The 20,228-nt window shown below is 36.1% G+C and overlaps 1 protein-coding gene and 1 long non-coding RNA gene across 3 annotated transcripts in view; one reads left to right on the forward strand and one right to left on the reverse strand.

Annotated features, from left to right (window-relative positions):
• Positions 1–20,228, forward strand: part of LOC107549321 (metabotropic glutamate receptor 4-like) — a 182,749-nt gene that overhangs the window by 75,246 nt on the left and 87,275 nt on the right. The gene's annotated exons all lie outside the window — the stretch shown is intronic.
• On the reverse strand, positions 16,061–16,860 carry LOC107549322 (uncharacterized). Its single transcript, XR_001604548.1, has 3 exons — positions 16,758–16,860; positions 16,581–16,619; positions 16,061–16,488 (listed from the first exon to the last, which is right to left on the reverse strand). It is a non-coding gene; the product is annotated as an uncharacterized lncRNA (long non-coding RNA).

Genomic DNA, 20,228 nt, shown 5'->3' on the forward strand with positions numbered 1-20,228 from the left:
ATACATTTTATATTTTAAAAAGTTTTATATATATTAGTTTTCATATATTATATAGCATATTTTAAAAACGTTTTAAAATATAAAATGTATGTTTATTTTCAACAGTTATGCTAACAACAATAAAAAGACATATATGCCAGTAAAACAGCGAATCATGGACAATACAATACAATACAATACAATACAATACAATACAATACAATACAATACAATACAATACAATATAATATAATATAATATAATATAATGAGATATGATATGATATACTGTATCACAAAACTTCTTAGACTTTTGGACCTACAGTATTTGTGTTAGTTATCAAATCAAAACCTTCCTATTAAACTACTGAATCCAAAATATCATAGATCCAAGATTATGTGGCATGTTAAGTCACATGTTAACCAAGCTTGGTTTCTTTATTAATGTATCAGCTTCCATGAGCTATAAAGTGTGCTTAAATGGACAGTTGTTACATTATTGCATTTCACTGCTCTAATGCATTAGATACCTCAATCTAAGACTGCGCTTCCTCAAATTTATGGGTCTAGTGTAATGGCATACAATGGAATGCACAATAGAGTGCATTCCCTCCAGGCTGTTGCTTTTTTTGTGTTGCTTTAATTATTCATATTCTCTCTGATATATGTTAACATAAAAGGTTAACAAAAAACAAACTGATTAATCCGAGGGCTTTTACAGTAAGAAAAGACATTTGGACAAAAGTGTGATATTTTTGTTGTTGTTGTTTTTACATCAGATCAAAATCATGAGTCATGTTTAAGCTGCTTTTTGTAAATGAAACATTTTAGCATTAGACCATTAGCTTGCAACAAGTTAATTATGGTTAGCATTTTTCTGTCTTTTTCCCCTATGGTTTACAACAACACTATTTGCATTTCTATGAGTCTTCAGAATGACACATACTAAGTAGAGCATTTTGATGAGCTTAAATAATTAGTTTTGTCTGGATGGTTTTGTTTCTCTCTTGCGGATATTCAGCATTTTCCATATGCATCATTGAACTGAGGGCACCTTCATTCTGTGGCGAGGTGGACGTTAGAAATGCATTTAGGGTAAATGAGACACTGAAATGCATGGATCGATTGCACTTGGAGACGTTTTCTGAGCTGCTCACTCTTTAGGCCAATGGCTCAGAAGGATGAGGTTGCTGTGCACAAGACAGAGCCTTAATGGATCTGAGAGTGGGTGTGTGGAGAACTGAATTCAGATTTAACCGAAAAGAGGACTACATAACCCAGAAACAGATGCTGAAGCACAGATAACATTGTTTTCCAAAAATTCCCACTTGTATGATATTCTTACGCTTCTCCTGCTCTTTGAAATAAAGCAGCATTTCAACACCAAATCAATATTTTCCACCCCAAACTTCATCACTCATAAAACCAGCTTAGGTGCTTGAAGGTGAGCTAAGCCATCTGTGATAGGTGAAATTTAATCAGAACAAATACAACATTTCAGTCCTTATGCTCTGACCAGACCGATTGTGTGATATTGTTGTCTGATTAACTCATAATTAATAATAATAATAATAATAATGATAATAATAATAATACCTGTCTTAGATGAATAGTTAATGTTCTTTGAAATATCTTCTTTTGTGTTCTACAGAAGAAAGAAAGGGGGTGAATTATCCCTTTAATATATTTTATACATTTTTTAAGATATCACTGGAAATGGAATATTCATGTATTATTTACTTGTAAGTAATCATGTGATTACATTAATATTGATATTAAATCATGATTACATAATATTAATAATTTATGACAGTTTTCTGTGCTTTGATTTGTGACATATCCCAATTTATTTTGATTGTAATATACTGTATATAACTGACAGTTTATTAAAATATAATCCACGTTTTTCTTGATTTCTTTTGCAGTTGCATAAAAAGTAAGTATCAGTAAGTATTAGCAATGGCTTTGATAAATTATGTTTTTTTAATATATTACTTAGTTTCTTTCACTGTGCAACATTACACGTCCTCTCTGAAAATTAAACACATGAATATGTATTACTTTTTTAAACAAGTTTACACCCTCATTTTATCTAACCTGAATTTGCATCAGATAACTTTAGATTTTTATTTCCATCCTTCTATATTCCAATTCCTTAATTGTCTTACTGTTGTATTAATAATAAAGTTCAAATGTATTATTTATTAAGTACCTGAACTGACCAAAGCGTATTTCTGTCATAAGTACAACAAAGGTGTATTATTTATTTTACGCTTAAACACTGCATTTTAGGAATAACCCCTGTATATTATGTGTAGTATACAGTATATATGGTGAAATATTGTTGGACTTTATGGTCATAACAGCCATGCTCAGTATGGCTGGTGTCCACAGAGTGTTAACGCTGTCAGCACTGATAAACAAAAACAGCATCGTAAACTAAAGCACAGTGTCTTCTGGGAAATCTGGACAAATGCACACTGTACACAGCGAGAACTCGTCAGGCCTGTGGGGACTCACAGCCACGGTGCTAGCCGTTCTCTTTAGAGCACCGTCTCATTTCGTGTGGAGTTATCCCAGAGCTGAACCCTAGGCAGGCCATTGGATGCAGGAGGGGGGAGAACATTTCACGCAGGTCTGGAGCAATGTGAGTGATGAGGAGCTTGTAAATGATTCTCTTGTGCCTCATTCTCTCCACCAGCTTTTGCTCCCAACCATCCACAGAGCTTCTTCCAGCCCCCCACACTCGGCTAATGGAGCTGAGTGGCTGATAAAGCCCACTCGCTGCGGCGGAATATTCCGCCCTCTGTTTTAAGGATGCTTCTCTGCAATGATGTAAATATTCATTAAGAAGTGTACTAGCATATGGGATTGCGTGTAAGATTGACGAGGTTGCCTCACAGTGCTCGCGAATAACCGCGAAAACAGGTGATGCCTATTGATGTGGTGCAAACATCAATCCCTCATTTTCACTCGCTGTGTGATCACAGCACTCAGGACGGCCAGCAGCACCGCTGAGTGATATCCCAGCCTTATCTATCCTATGACTGTAAAAGCTATCTGTAGGACCCACCGCATGTGTTATATCCCACACAGCCTCCATAACAACAAATCACAACCAAGATGTAGAGAGCGTGTATATACGGCACAATGCAGTTTTTATTTTTCTCAGACGAGGATCTGAGTCTGTTTTGAGTGGTTATGACTGCGTTTGATAATTATTAAATGTCAGCGAGGAGCATGTAATTGGGCTTTTGATGGATTCATTTGATGGTGTATGGTTTCAAAAGCCATGTGCATATGTCGGAGCCACTTCTGAGCTATCACGTTGAAGGGCTTAAATGTTTAGATTTTTACTAAAGTGATTTTCTTAGACCTCATTTTAACCTCCTCCTGATGTTGAGAGCAGGGTAGTTTTCAGACATCAACTCTGATCAATCATGCTTTTACTATGTTAATTCTTGCACTTTATCTAATATGCAAAAATATGCAAATTTCTTTTTGACCCTATAATCATTTTACACTGTCTGACTGTCTCTAAAATGTAAAATAGCTATTTCCATGCTTTAGTTTTACCCGTTTTTTTTTTTTAAATACATCTTTGTTGCTTAATGAGATTCAGTGTAGACTTTTGTATTCTGTGTTTCGGACTTTTGTGCTGAAAAAAAGAAGAAAAACAAAACTAAAAATCTCAGAAGAGATCTCAACAGTTTCTCAAACTATTCACAGATTTAGCAAGATATCAAAGTCAGAAAAGAAAAGTAAAACATTTCATATTAATTAAATACAAAATTAAAAGTAGTGATTGTTACCTTAAGAACACTGTAAAAATGCACATTTTCCAGACTCAACCTTTTGAGTCTCAAATACTAAAAAAATGCTATTTTCTTGAAACTACATAAAAACCCTTGTCAGACCAACAAAATTACCCCAAATGTTGTCCCAACTAGTCGAACACAGTTGTCTGAACAAAGAATTTCATATTGTTGACTTTGTGAGTTCCCAGCATGCATTGCAGCATGAATAAATAATGCCGTTACTGTGATAGGATTATAGTTTTGCTGTTTGCTGACTTCATTTAAACTTTTTTTGTTGTTGTTTTGTCATTATTGTTAGGTATTTGTTGTACTGTGATGTAAAGAGCTCATCTTTTTAACATTTGATTACCACCGTTCTTGAGGTTTGTGTGTCTAGTTTTGAGGCCTAGAGTATGTTCAACTACTTATATCTATTTCTTGGATATCTTAGTCTTGTAAGTTGTTATACAAACGAAGAGAATGTTGTCTACATATTAGACTAAGCTATCCATTAAGGTTTCTCATTCGTAAATTAACATTAAATAAATAATGTGGTGACTTTTTACACTTTCTTTTTTTCTTCCAGGAAACAGATGTGACTTCCATAAAAAAATGAATGACCTCAATTACTTTAATTGTTATTTCAGATGTTGTGACAATAATTTTTCTATTAGCAAAATAAGACAATCAGCATTGCATGAACAAAAAAATTACATTGGCTAAACAAAGTATCTTTACTGAGAAGAACTACAAAACTATTGTTGAGAGAACTAAAATGTCTTACTGGATCAGGTTGCCTTATTTTTTATGTTTTGTCAACTTTTAATTTTTTACAGTGAATCTTTTTCTACGTTATCTGACTTGATCTAAATAATAAAAAAATAATTCTGGTTATTTTATTCAGAATTCAGTACAGTTAAGCTTAACCAAGAACAGTTGTGACTTGCTATCTCATTTTCTAAAAAATAAATAAATAAAATAATTCAACATTACATTCCTGTCATTTACAATAGAATAAAACAAGTATTTTAATGTTCACGGATTGGCTACCCATTCACGTCCATTGTAGATCCCTTATTGTTACTTGATTGATTGATCGATTGATTTAATAATTTTTAAAGAAAAGGAAATAATTTTGGAAAATATTTTTGGGGAAAGTGGAAATAAAATAGTGTTGCAAACGTTAAATTTTTTGACTTAAGTAAAACCAGTAAATTCAGATGTTACCTCATGAACCTACAGTATGTAGTTTATGTACAGATATTTACAAAATCTATTCAAAATGTGGTTAACCTACCAGGAACAAGCCACTAGCTCTGACAATGCTTGACTATTTAGGTTAATTTAGGAGCTATTGATATTCATCCTTTTTATTGTTATTCATCCGCATTGGGTAACTCGTAAAATAAATGAATTGTGTTTTAATACAGGAACCTCATTTTGTTCTTTCATTCAGCCATCTGGGTTCATCCACGGCTCTATCGAGAAAGGGAATGCAATCTCGCTCTGAGCCAAAGAACATATACATCACTACAGAAGAACAGAGTGGTGATGGAAATGATTGTGTTGGGTTTTTCAAAGGCATGCGTCTACATGAAAAATGCATGAGCCTTCCGTAGGGAGGCACTCGGCTGAACTCGTTCGTGATGCTTCCTCCATCTCGAGCTGCTGAAATGGAACTCAGTCGCACATAGTTGCCCTGTGCTTAGAGATGAGGGAATCTGTCAGACAATGCTATTGAGAGCTAGATTAACACTGGTTTCCTTTCAGCTCTGTTCACGTAACGCAGAAACGCAGAAACGCAGAAACGCAGAAACGCAGAAACGCAGAAACGCAGAAACGCAGAAACGCAGAAACGCAGAAACGCAGAAATGCTTCTGTCTTCCTGTATCCTTGAGGGTTCTGTAAGAATCTCAGAGAGCTCTTGAATGGACTCGAATCTATCGGAAAAGCATGTTGCGTCAACGCACACCCTATGCTGTGCTATTGGAGAAAAGGTTTGTTTGCTTTCATACAATCTCAAGGGAAATGTTCAACCGGAGCCTTTCCACGTATCAAGACAGATTATGTTTCAGGATAAAAAGACCGTCCTCTAATAAGGCGCCTCTCCACTTTGCTTTCCATCTGATCCCCAGATTAGGGAGAAATTGAACTCAGTTTACATTACGTTTGCACAACACTTCTGTAATGTCTACGGGTTAGCTTTCATATTTTTCTCAAGTGTATATCGGCTTGAATCTCAGGTCTGGCAGGACAACTGTAGGCAGAGACAGCGATATGTTATAGTTTTGTACAACTTTGTCAGCTATCCAGATACTCTTATGAGGGTCTGTTACATTCCTAATAAATTGGATAAAACCCGTAATTTAAAAAAATAGAAAATGAAAAGAAAAAAAAATGTGGTCACTAGTAAAACATCTATTGAAATAATTACAAAACAATAATCCTATAACAGTAACCACATATTTTATTCATGCTGCAATGCATGCTGGGAACTCACAAACCATTAACATTTCAGAAATATGAAATGCTTTGTTCAGACAACTGTGTTTGACTGGACAGCATTTGGGGGAATTATCTTGGTCTGATATTGGTTTTTATGTACATTCCAGATAAATGCATTTTTTACTATTGGTGGACGTTAGAAATGCATTTAGGGTAAATGAGACACTGAAATGCATGGATCGATTGCACTTGGAGACGTTTTCTGAGCTGCTCACTCTTTAGGCCAATGGCTCAGAAGGATGAGGTTGCTGTGCACAAGACAGAGCCTTAATGGATCTGAGAGTGGGTGTGTGGAGAACTGAATTCAGATTTAACCGAAAAGAGGACTACATAACCCAGAAACAGATGCTGAAGCACAGATAACATTGTTTTCCAAAAATTCCCACTTGTATGATATTCTTACGCTTCTCCTGCTCTTTGAAATAAAGCAGCATTTCAACACCAAATCAATATTTTCCACCCCAAACTTCATCACTCATAAAACCAGCTTAGGTGCTTGAAGGTGAGCTAAGCCATCTGTGATAGGTGAAATTTAATCAGAACAAATACAACATTTCAGTCCTTATGCTCTGACCAGACCGATTGTGTGATATGGTTGTCTGATTAACTCATAATTAATAATAATAATAATAATAATGATAATAATAATAATACCTGTCTTAGATGAATAGTTAATGTTCTTTGAAATATCTTCTTTTGTGTTCTACAGAAGAAAGAAAGGGGGTGAATTATCCCTTTAATATATTTTATACATTTTTTAAGATATCACTGGAAATGGAATATTCATGTATTATTTACTTGTAAGTAATCATGTGATTACATTAATATTGATATTAAATCATGATTACATAATATTAATAATTTATGTCAGTTAGTTTTCTGTGCTTTGATTTGTGACATATCCCAATTTATTTTGATTGTAATATACTGTATATAACTGACAGTTTATTAAAATATAATCCACGTTTTTCTTGATTTCTTTTGCAGTTGCATAAAAAGTAAGTATCAGTAAGTATTAGCAATGGCTTTGATAAATTATGTTTTTTTAATATATTACTTAGTTTCTTTCACTGTGCAACATTACACGTCCTCTCTGAAAATTAAACACATGAATATGTATTACTTTTTTAAACAAGTTTACACCCTCATTTTATCTAACCTGAATTTGCATCAGATAACTTTAGATTTTTATTTCCATCCTTCTATATTCCAATTCCTTAATTGTCTTACTGTTGTATTAATAATAAAGTTCAAATGTATTATTTATTAAGTACCTGAACTGACCAAAGCGTATTTCTGTCATAAGTACAACAAAGGTGTATTATTTATTTTACGCTTAAACACTGCATTTTAGGAATAACCCCTGTATATTATGTGTAGTATACAGTATATATGGTGAAATATTGTTGGACTTTATGGTCATAACAGCCATGCTCAGTATGGCTGGTGTCCACAGAGTGTTAACGCTGTCAGCACTGATAAACAAAAACAGCATCGTAAACTAAAGCACAGTGTCTTCTGGGAAATCTGGACAAATGCACACTGTACACAGCGAGAACTCGTCAGGCCTGTGGGGACTCACAGCCACGGTGCTAGCCGTTCTCTTTAGAGCACCGTCTCATTTCGTGTGGAGTTATCCCAGAGCTGAACCCTAGGCAGGCCATTGGATGCAGGAGGGGGGAGAACATTTCACGCAGGTCTGGAGCAATGTGAGTGATGAGGAGCTTGTAAATGATTCTCTTGTGCCTCATTCTCTCCACCAGCTTTTGCTCCCAACCATCCACAGAGCTTCTTCCAGCCCCCCACACTCGGCTAATGGAGCTGAGTGGCTGATAAAGCCCACTCGCTGCGGCGGAATATTCCGCCCTCTGTTTTAAGGATGCTTCTCTGCAATGATGTAAATATTCATTAAGAAGTGTACTAGCATATGGGATTGCATGTAAGATTGACGAGGTTGCGTCACAGTGCTCGCGAATAACCGAAAACAGGTGATGCCTATTGATGTGGTGCAAACATCAATCCCTCATTTTCACTCGCTGTGTGATCACAGCACTCAGGACGGCCAGCAGCACCGCTGAGTGATATCCCAGCCTTATCTATCCTATGACTGTAAAAGCTATCTGTAGGACCCACCGCATGTGTTATATCCCACACAGCCTCCATAACAACAAATCACAACCAAGATGTAGAGAGCGTGTATATACGGCACAATGCAGTTTTTATTTTTCTCAGACGAGGATCTGAGTCTGTTTTGAGTGGTTATGACTGCGTTTGATAATTATTAAATGTCAGCGAGGAGCATGTAATTGGGCTTTTGATGGATTCATTTGATGGTGTATGGTTTCAAAAGCCATGTGCATATGTCGGAGCCACTTCTGAGCTATCACGTTGAAGGGCTTAAATGTTTAGATTTTTACTAAAGTGATTTTCTTAGACCTCATTTTAACCTCCTCCTGATGTTGAGAGCAGGGTAGTTTTCAGACATCAACTCTGATCAATCATGCTTTTACTATGTTAATTCTTGCACTTTATCTAATATGCAAAAATATGCAAATTTCTTTTTGACCCTATAATCATTTTACACTGTCTGACTGTCTCTAAAATGTAAAATAGCTATTTCCATGCTTTAGTTTTACCCGTTTTTTTTTTTTTAAATACATCTTTGTTGCTTAATGAGATTCAGTGTAGACTTTTGTATTCTGTGTTTCGGACTTTTGTGCTGAAAAAAAGAAGAAAAACAAAACTAAAAATCTCAGAAGAGATCTCAACAGTTTCTCAAACTATTCACAGATTTAGCAAGATATCAAAGTCAGAAAAGAAAAGTAAAACATTTCATATTAATTAAATACAAAATTAAAAGTAGTGATTGTTACCTTAAGAACACTGTAAAAATGCACATTTTCCAGACTCAACCTTTTGAGTCTCAAATACTAAAAAAATGCTATTTTCTTGAAACTACATAAAAACCCTTGTCAGACCAACAAAATTACCCCAAATGTTGTCCCAACTAGTCGAACACAGTTGTCTGAACAAAGAATTTCATATTGTTGACTTTGTGAGTTCCCAGCATGCATTGCAGCATGAATAAATAATGCCGTTACTGTGATAGGATTATAGTTTTGCTGTTTGCTGACTTCATTTAAACTTTTTTTGTTGTTGTTTTGTCATTATTGTTAGGTATTTGTTGTACTGTGATGTAAAGAGCTCATCTTTTTAACATTTGATTACCACCGTTCTTGAGGTTTGTGTGTCTAGTTTTGAGGCCTAGAGTATGTTCAACTACTTATATCTATTTCTTGGATATCTTAGTCTTGTAAGTTGTTATACAAACGAAGAGAATGTTGTCTACATATTAGACTAAGCTATCCATTAAGGTTTCTCATTCGTAAATTAACATTAAATAAATAATGTGGTGACTTTTTACACTTTCTTTTTTTCTTCCAGGAAACAGATGTGACTTCCATAAAAAAATGAATGACCTCAATTACTTTAATTGTTATTTCAGATGTTGTGACAATAATTTTTCTATTAGCAAAATAAGACAATCAGCATTGCATGAACAAAAAAATTACATTGGCTAAACAAAGTATCTTTACTGAGAAGAACTACAAAACTATTGTTGAGAGAACTAAAATGTCTTACTGGATCAGGTTGCCTTATTTTTTATGTTTTGTCAACTTTTAATTTTTTACAGTGAATCTTTTTCTACGTTATCTGACTTGATCTAAATAATAAAAAAATAATTCTGGTTATTTTATTCAGAATTCAGTACAGTTAAGCTTAACCAAGAACAGTTGTGACTTGCTATCTCATTTTCTAAAAAATAAATAAATAAAATAATTCAACATTACATTCCTGTCATTTACAATAGAATAAAACAAGTATTTTAATGTTCACGGATTGGCTACCCATTCACGTCCATTGTAGATCCCTTATTGTTACTTGATTGATTGATCGATTGATTTAATAATTTTTAAAGAAAAGGAAATAATTTTGGAAAATATTTTTGGGGAAAGTGGAAATAAAATAGTGTTGCAAACGTTAAATTTTTTGACTTAAGTAAAACCAGTAAATTCAGATGTTACCTCATGAACCTACAGTATGTAGTTTATGTACAGATATTTACAAAATCTATTCAAAATGTGGTTAACCTACCAGGAACAAGCCACTAGCTCTGACAATGCTTGACTATTTAGGTTAATTTAGGAGCTATTGATATTCATCCTTTTTATTGTTATTCATCCGCATTGGGTAACTCGTAAAATAAATGAATTGTGTTTTAATACAGGAACCTCATTTTGTTCTTTCATTCAGCCATCTGGGTTCATCCACGGCTCTATCGAGAAAGGGAATGCAATCTCGCTCTGAGCCAAAGAACATATACATCACTACAGAAGAACAGAGTGGTGATGGAAATGATTGTGTTGGGTTTTTCAAAGGCATGCGTCTACATGAAAAATGCATGAGCCTTCCGTAGGGAGGCACTCGGCTGAACTCGTTCGTGATGCTTCCTCCATCTCGAGCTGCTGAAATGGAACTCAGTCGCACATAGTTGCCCTGTGCTTAGAGATGAGGGAATCTGTCAGACAATGCTATTGAGAGCTAGATTAACACTGGTTTCCTTTCAGCTCTGTTCACGTAACGCAGAAACGCAGAAACGCAGAAACGCAGAAACGCAGAAATGCTTCTGTCTTCCTGTATCCTTGAGGGTTCTGTAAGAATCTCAGAGAGCTCTTGAATGGACTCGAATCTATCGGAAAAGCATGTTGCGTCAACGCACACCCTATGCTGTGCTATTGGAGAAAAGGTTTGTTTGCTTTCATACAATCTCAAGGGAAATGTTCAACCGGAGCCTTTCCACGTATCAAGACAGATTATGTTTCAGGATAAAAAGACCGTCCTCTAATAAGGCGCCTCTCCACTTTGCTTTCCATCTGATCCCCAGATTAGGGAGAAATTGAACTCAGTTTACATTACGTTTGCACAACACTTCTGTAATGTCTACGGGTTAGCTTTCATATTTTTCTCAAGTGTATATCGGCTTGAATCTCAGGTCTGGCAGGACAACTGTAGGCAGAGACAGCGATATGTTATAGTTTTGTACAACTTTGTCAGCTATCCAGATACTCTTATGAGGGTCTGTTACATTCCTAATAAATTGGATAAAACCCGTAATTTAAAAAAATAGAAAATGAAAAGAAAAAAAAATGTGGTCACTAGTAAAACATCTATTGAAATAATTACAAAACAATAATCCTATAACAGTAACCACATATTTTATTCATGCTGCAATGCATGCTGGGAACTCACAAACCATTAACATTTCAGAAATATGAAATGCTTTGTTCAGACAACTGTGTTTGACTGGACAGCATTTGGGGGAATTATCTTGGTCTGATATTGGTTTTTATGTACATTCCAGATAAATGCATTTTTTACTATTGGAAGCTCAAAAGGTTTCATGAACTGGAAAAATATATAGTTGCATTTGCTATGATTACAATGCTTATTAGTTAGTGTACTAAGCTAAAATATCCAGCACAACTTACATTTTGCATGCTTTGCGGTTAAAATATGTATCAGTAAATACAGTATTCTCCATATACAGGACCAGCAAGTGGCAGTTTTGTATGTTTATGATTATTTTCATTCTTTTTTCTTTGTATTAATGTATTTAAAAATAATAATAATTATTATTATTATTTAAATTAATTTTACATAACCAAGAGTCAATAATCTGTTCAACTATAAGAAATCTCTTATATTATACTATATAAGCCAAACTGAAGTACTGCTTAATTCATATAATTATGTGATTAGCTACAATGTGAAGATGTGACAATGACTTTTAATCAGGCATTATAACACAGTCCCAAGGGGATCGGATTCCTCAGGACATTAAGGACGAATTCCAAATGGCCCCATTGAAGGGCACTGTGGGAAGTGGATGCTCAGAGCCATTAGTGAAGTGTACATATGATGGTCACTTCAACGAATGAGTCACTTTGAAACCTGAGGTAGTTTACAAAAATTATGCAGACTGTCATCGTCTTTGTCATGCGCAGCACGTACGCATCAGTTAACGTCTTGAAAAACATGTTTTAGTGTTTCATGACCTTCAAGTAGACAGTGGGGATTAGAGGTGGATCTGACCTGCCCTCAGAAAAATGGCAGGCGGTGGCAAGGAAGATGGGGAAGATTTGATTAGTTGGGACCACTGAAATGGTGACAAGGAAATTGAAGTAGATGACACGGACAATTGCTAAAATGACAATGGGAGTAACCGAAAAGAAGGGCAAGAAAGCAGATGACGTACATTTTCTGAACAAAGTAGATTGTGTTGTGCTAATTAGTGCAGATGGGAGGTTATCGTTCTCAAGGAGCCTTGCCAAAACTCTCATTAATTGATGTTTTATCTGTCCTGTCTGTGTTGATGTAGTCGTATTTTATACACTTGCAACTTGCAGTCTTACTTGATGCAAGCGTTACTTTCCAACGTCGATTGCTAATTGAGCTTGGAAATAGGCTTAACAAAGGATTAAAAGATCTATGTTCCCTTTAATGTGACTTGGGTCCCTTTATAATTGTAGGGACCTGCTCAGGGACTCAGCAGGGCAGTCAAACGAAGAATTCATTTTACAGAACCCTAATTCACACACACAGACACACACACACACACCAGTGTGCTAATGTGCCTTGTCAGATAGACCAGCATTAATACCAGTCTCCATGTCTCTAGTATTCCCACTGCACCGAGTTACTGCTGTGTAATGTTACCCTTGGTGAATTACTCTAACTTTTAATGACCGAATTTCATCCCATTTTTTTCTCTCATCTTACATTCCAACTGATTGAAGTCATATTTTTATGTCATTTCAGATGCAGCAAATTTACTGTAGGGGTGCATGATTATGACACAAAATATAGAATTTTTTATATTGCAATAATTACAATGAATTATACAGTAATTAAAAGAATTTAGATTAAAGGGAGAGTTTTACAGATTTACTTTCCTCACGCTTGTTCCAAACCTGTATGAGTTTTTTCTTCTGTTAAACACAATATATTTTGAAGAATGTTGGTAACCAAACATTTGACGGCAGCCATTGACTTCCATAGTGTTTTTTGTTTAAATAGTTTAAATAGATGTTTACCTTTTATGGGCATTTTTACCTTTATAAAGCCATTTTTTTTCTAAACGTGTACGTCATCTTTTGAGTCAAATTCTTACATTTAATCAGTCAATTATAATAATAATACATTTAGGCTGTTACTAAACAGATGAAATCAGTATCAACAAAATTAATATTTGCATAAGTTGCATATGAAGTAGCATTTAGATGTATTTACACATGTTAATGCAGCTTAGAGGGACATGGAATGCTTTAACCTGCAGTTACAAATGCATAAATAATGTTTTGATATTTTAAACATGAAATGTTGAATACTGATATTTGAAATTATTTAAAGTGCTTTCCCTTGTGAAAAAGAAGTGCACTCAAGCATACTTTTATAAAGTGTACTTATTGCGGAAATAATATACTTTAAAAGAACACACGTAAGTGCAAATTAAATATACTATTTTCGCCGCTTAAGTACATTCTATTTGTAATTAATTTAAAATGAATCACATTTTAAAGTTATATTAAATGCAATAAGTTGAACCTTTGAGTGCTTTTTTTTAAACCACTGAAGTGGGACTTTTTAGTACATATTTATATGTACAATTATATGTTCATAATTGCTTCTAGTGTCTATAAAATATGGTTAAAGTGTACTACTAATGTACTGACAAGCAATTAATGGTAACTAAAATATGATTTAATGTCAGTTAACGATACACTTAAGTGTGAATTAAATGTAATGTTTTCGACCACCTAAATGCATTATTGGTACTATATTTTAAATATATTACAGTTTAAAATGACATTAATTGCAATTAGTTGAACTTTTCAGTGATATTTTTGAGCCACTTAAGTGGGACTTTAGTATATTTTAGAAAATATGGTAAATATGTACTTCTGAATAAGCAATTAATGCGAACTAAAATATACTTCAATGTCATATATCTCTGGCAATGAAGTTGAATTTTAGTATATTTAAAATAAAATAAAAATCTTAATTACCTAGTTACAATCAACACAAACACAACATGGAAAACATCATTCTGTATGATCTATAAGCCTGTTTCCTCATTGGGGACCTAAAAATGTCCACAAGGTCAAAATTTACTGGTATTACTATCCTTGTGGAGTCATAGCTGGATTTGATTGTTGACGATTTGGCATGATCTTGGATTGGTTGGTTTCTTCGAAGCTCATCCTGGACTTGCTGTCATAGCAACAGGTCCGTAAGCTTAAACCTGCTCGGGAGCAGGCTTATTTCATGTAAACAGGATTAGATCGCATCTTCTTAAGCAGAATTGATACTTAAAATCTGTCCGCTACCACCGCTACTTTATTACAAGAGTATCCTACTAATCCAGGGACAATAATTTAAAATAATAATCATTTAAAAATTAATTTAAATATAATATAATAATGTTGTGTAGCCTTTAATATTATAGACACAGCCAGTTTTACTCACTGAAAGATTTATTCGTCATAAAATTATTACTTCATAATTGTATTCGAGTCTTACACACATGCTATACAGATAATGTAGAGTCGTGCATTAATTTGAGTGGTGACAGCTATTATGGGAGTGGCTTGGTGGAGCGCAGGAGATGCAGATAACATGATCTTGACCCTTAAGAAATTTTAAATAATGCTGTCACGTAACAAATCTGTTAAAATTTAAAATTAAATGAATTGCTAATTACTACATTGAAATAAAAATGTAAAGCCTGTACAAATATTAGAAATCGTGAATATAAAGATGTATGTATCCCCCAATTGTAAGTCGCTTTGGATAAAAGCGTCTGCTAAATGACTAAATGTAAATGTAAATGTAAAGAGCCTAATTGGGAATCATGTAAAGAATTAAAATAAAATAAAAACAGTGCAAATTTCATTTATCTGTTATAACATTTATGTAGTTTTGTTCGCTTGGCTGTTTCCTTATAGAAGTCCAGAAATTGGTCAAGTTTTTTGTCAGGTGTCTTTTTTAATTATACGATGTCATTACGTTGCTGTCTTGCCGCCAGCCAATCACTGCATTGCTGATCGTGGTTTCGAGTATCGATACATAGCCCCTTTTAAACCAACCCATGAACGCGCAATTATCTCAGATAACTCAATCCAGCCATACTAATCATCAACAACAGGTGCGTTCGAAGAACCGAATTAGCCAGATCCTGATTAGCACGATGATATCATCTTGGATGTGACATTTCATCTCGGATGTAATAAGCGACGTACGAAGAACGGGTCCCTGGACTCATTTTGCTGTGTTTTCATCCCCATGTGTGATAATTGTCTTCCCAATTATCCTGTGTTCAAAAGCCCCAGTCCTTTCAGTTTGCATTTGTCGGTTATACTTGTTGGATGTCTCCCTTGTTTCCTGTGTCTCTTTGGATGATTAAAGACTCATTCGTGTTTACTCCAGCGTCTCCTCGTTCCCTCCTAGAGAGAGTGTGACACACACACTTAATACAAAAAAAATCAAGAAAATGATCATTCCATGTACAACAAATGAGAGTATGAGACCTTATTGTAAAACATTACCAAACTGTATTACTTGTACCCCTGGTTTCACAGACAAGGCTTAAGCCTAGCCCCGGACTAAAATGCAATTCTGAGCTGTTTCAACTGAAAGAAAATTGCACTGACTGATCTTTAAAAATATCAGTGCCTTTGTTTTGTCTCAAGATGCACACCAGTAATGTTTTTTAAGGCATGTTAATGAAAATGTCTTAAATGTCATTATTGAACTATGGCCTAATCCTGGCTTAGTCTAAGCCCTGTCTGTGAAACCAGGCCATGAAGTTCTTCAGACCACGTTTGAAGATGTCTAATTCAGTGCTTCACTTGTGACTGAGAACAATCCGGTTTTAGTCACAACGAGTTTCAGAGTGAACGCGCTTCACATCCCATCGTGAACAATAACGTCTGTCGTCACAGCCGCAGAGTCAACACGCTTCTCTGGAGGTCATGTGACGAGAGAGTGGTGCATGCTGGGAAGTGTAACGGACTCACACAGGAGATCTTGAAGGGGCCGAATGTCACAGGCTCATCTCCAAACAGCGGGAAGTAACGCTCACACTTTTTCTGCAGAGGAAAGCGAATGAAGAACGTGTTTGAGTCTGTGAGTCGAAGCTTTTACGACTAAAGCAGAGAATCAACAATGAAATAATTCTTACCCGCCCCATCTCAAACTCTCGACACGCCATCACGATGACCTGCGCAACAGAAGTCATGTGTCACATACGAGAACACACACACACAAACACACACACACACACACAGACACAGACACAGACACACTCACTCACTCACTCACTCTCACACAGTCTCTCTGTGGCAGCAGATTCACTCACCGTGACCTTGTATTCCCAGATCATCCTCCAGAAGTCCAGCACAGTGTTGGGTAGCGGCCCCTGAGTGGCGATGTAGGCCTCCGGCCCGCCGATGCCCTGAACACACACACACAGGATCAGATCTGACCAAACACGCCTAATCCTGGCTTAGTCTAAGCCCTGTCTGTGAAACCAGGCCATTAGTTCTCGCACCAACATTAAGCAGGACCGAAAATTTTGTTCTAAAATCTTACTCCAGCATTAATGAATGCAAGTTTGACTAAATAAATAAATTAATAATAAAAAAAAAAAACTCCTAATGAACGTGCTGGTAAGTACTGTTTGTCAATGTCCCAGAAGCTCTCCATCGGCAGTAAACTTCAAATGCCATGAAGCTGCACACCATCTCTCCACAGTATGTGTGAATGGAAATGTTCCAAAGAGGCAGGAAAGTCAGAAAAAAATACCTTGAGGAAAGAAAGAAAACAAACAAACAGAAGAACAACAATTGTTATAAAACATATCCTGCCATTATAAATGGTTCAGTTGAGTGAAAGCAATAGACACATGTAGCGTCTGGACTACTCCAACACACAATATATATTTTGTTAGCTAGCTTTCACAAATACTTTGTAACACCCCAGGACGCCGAACAAGACCCTGGTTTCATGGTAACCCGATACATTTACAACCTTGTGGAATGCGAGCCGGCTCTCTCCACAGTATGTGTGAATGGAAATGTTCCAAAGAGGCAGGAAAGTCAGAAAAAAATACCTTGAGGAAAGAAAGAAAAAAAACAAACAGAAGAACAACAATTGTTATAAAACATATCCTGCCATTATAAATGGTTCAGTTGAGTGAAAGCAATAGACACAGTTGCAGTCCAAAGTTTATATACACCTTGCAGTATCTGCAACATTTAAGCAGTAAGAGGGGTAGAGGGGTAGAATCATTAAAAAATGGCAATTTCTGCTCTGATGAAGCAGTTTATTCTTCAAGGTGTATGTAAACTTTTGACCACATCTGCATCACCTAAGAGATGAATTACCTCAATCAGGGCAACATCGTAGTAGAATGCTGGGAGATGTTTCTTCACATTTCCCATAAACAGCAGAATTCCACTAACCACACCATATTTACTGACACTGGGCTTTAAAAGTAGATAACATTTTAATAAACATTTTTATTCTTATTTTACAGGAAATAAAACATAACTTTATCAATTACCAAAAAACAGAAAAATATCCCAAAAAACATGAAAATGAAGAAAGGTATAACTTCAATTTTCTTTTCTCAACTTGCCTTGCAAGCTTCTCTCACACATCTTCATGAAGGATGTTCCTGTATTTACCACGGCTGGCACAGCATCCTTTGGTTTGTTACCTGTAAAATATATGATGATTAGAGGGGATATGTTAATGCACAGGTGGGAATATATTACTTGCAAATGGAAAAGATTCAAAGCATTTGACTTAATGGCACTTTTAGCTTGTAATGTGTGATCAGGGTGAGCTGACTGGGCAACAATTCATTAAAAAACTTCTAATATTACTTCTTCAGTACTGGCCTGTGTTTCCACACTGTAACTTATCTCCAGTAACAAAACTGTACTGATCCTGCAAAATGAATTAACTCCAGATAAGTAAAAAAATATTACATATTACAAACTCAAGCAGTAACGGAACATCTCGCTCTTCAAATGCAAAAAGAAAAAAACTAAAAACAAAAAAAACCCAGCATTATTTCTAGAGGTGGCTGATATATTGAATATTACTGGTGGTTATAATATCGATTATGTACATTAAATATTACAAAATCGGATCTTTGAATTTTGTTCAGTAGCGCTGAATTGAAATTTTAATCGTTTAGTTAAAATAAAATATTGTATTTTTAGCAGCCACATTTTTTGGTCCACACGTGCGTGATTCATTGTCTGCAGTACATAAAGTCTCATCTGTAATCATCCAAACGTGGCGCTCCTTTGTTCTCTTCTTGTTTGTTCCCTCACGCATCGCGATTACACAAACATGCCGCACAGCGCATTTTTCAAACTCTGGTGAAGTAGTGTGCCACCATGACATAGTATTTTGGCGCATGCGCATTAAACAAAAGAGACACTTGTGCATGGTTACGGGTTATTTCAAGCTTTCCATTTCTGTTCAAGTTCAAGTTGTTCTAATTCATTGTGTAGTTAGTCCAAAGACTATGGTTAGACTCATTCATGACTAATTCACCTAACTAAAAGTCATTTTTACAGTGCAGTGTAGCCTATTGTAACGGGGCTGACAAGACGTGAGACATGTGACAGGACAGACAAAGAGTTCCCAGACGACCTCCTTGGCCGGAACAGAACAGGCAGATCGTTCACTGACGGCCTCCTTGGCCGGAACAAGACAGACAGAGAGTTCATAGGTGGCCTCCTTGGCCGGGACAGAACAGACAGAGAGTTCATTGACGGCCTCCTTGGCCGGAACAGGACGAGCAGAGAGTTCATAGATGGCCTCCTTGGCCGGAACAGAACAGACAGAGAGTTCATAGGCGGCCTCCTTGGCCGGGACAGAACAGACAGAGAGTTCATTGACGGCCTCCTTGGGCGGAACAGGACGAGCAGAGTGTTCATAGACGGCCTCCTTGGCCGGAACAGACCAGACAGAGAGTTCAGCAAAGGTTTCTTCGACCCTGACATGACAGGTCGAATGTGCGTTTCTAGGCACCACCACCACGCAAGGAGCTGAAGCGAGCACCGCCACTTCGGAAGGTTCTGCAGCACGCGCTGCCACCTCTGGAGAAACTGCAGCGGGCACCATTGCCTCGGGGAACACAGCAGCGAGCACCACCACCTCAGGAGAGACTGTAGCTTCAGCCACCGACTCTGCAGACCTGATAGTGGGTGCTGCCGCCTCTGGGAGTTCTGTGGAGGTGTATGCAGCCCAAACGAAATGTAGTCCGGGGTGCTATGCAACAGTTTGTGTAGTGCGAGAGTCAATGTAATGGAAAGGGGGACATCTGGTGGTGAATAAACGGAAGTCCATGAACCGAATTCGTGACACCTATGATAGAAGCCAAATGTAGGCTATTTGAATGCAAATTAATTTTGTTTAGATTTGTTAAACTTTTGCTTGCATTTAATGCACTTAAATGTGTTTAATTGACGTAGAACAGCATACTGATATTTAAAGTATTCTGTTCTCAGATGTAAATGACAGTACTAAGTACAGTATGCTCTTAAATGACACTGTATGTCAAATATTATGTAGAAAATTAAACTTCATAGAGTTCATAGCGCAGGAGCTGGTGATGAAAATTTCAACAATAAATTTTATTGGAGTATACTGTATAACAGGGGTCTCCAACCTTTTTGTGAGTGAGGGCTCCCTAAAAAGAAACTAAAATAGTTTCAAGGGCTAATTGTTTGATATACACCAATACATATATATATATATATATATATATTAGGGGTGTAACGGTACACAAATATGACAGTTCGGTACG

The sequence above is a fragment of the Sinocyclocheilus grahami genome, unplaced genomic scaffold (assembly GCF_001515645.1).
Source record: "Sinocyclocheilus grahami isolate Dianchi unplaced genomic scaffold, SAMN03320097.WGS_v1.1 scaffold368.1, whole genome shotgun sequence".
NCBI lineage: Eukaryota > Metazoa > Chordata > Actinopteri > Cypriniformes > Cyprinidae > Sinocyclocheilus > Sinocyclocheilus grahami.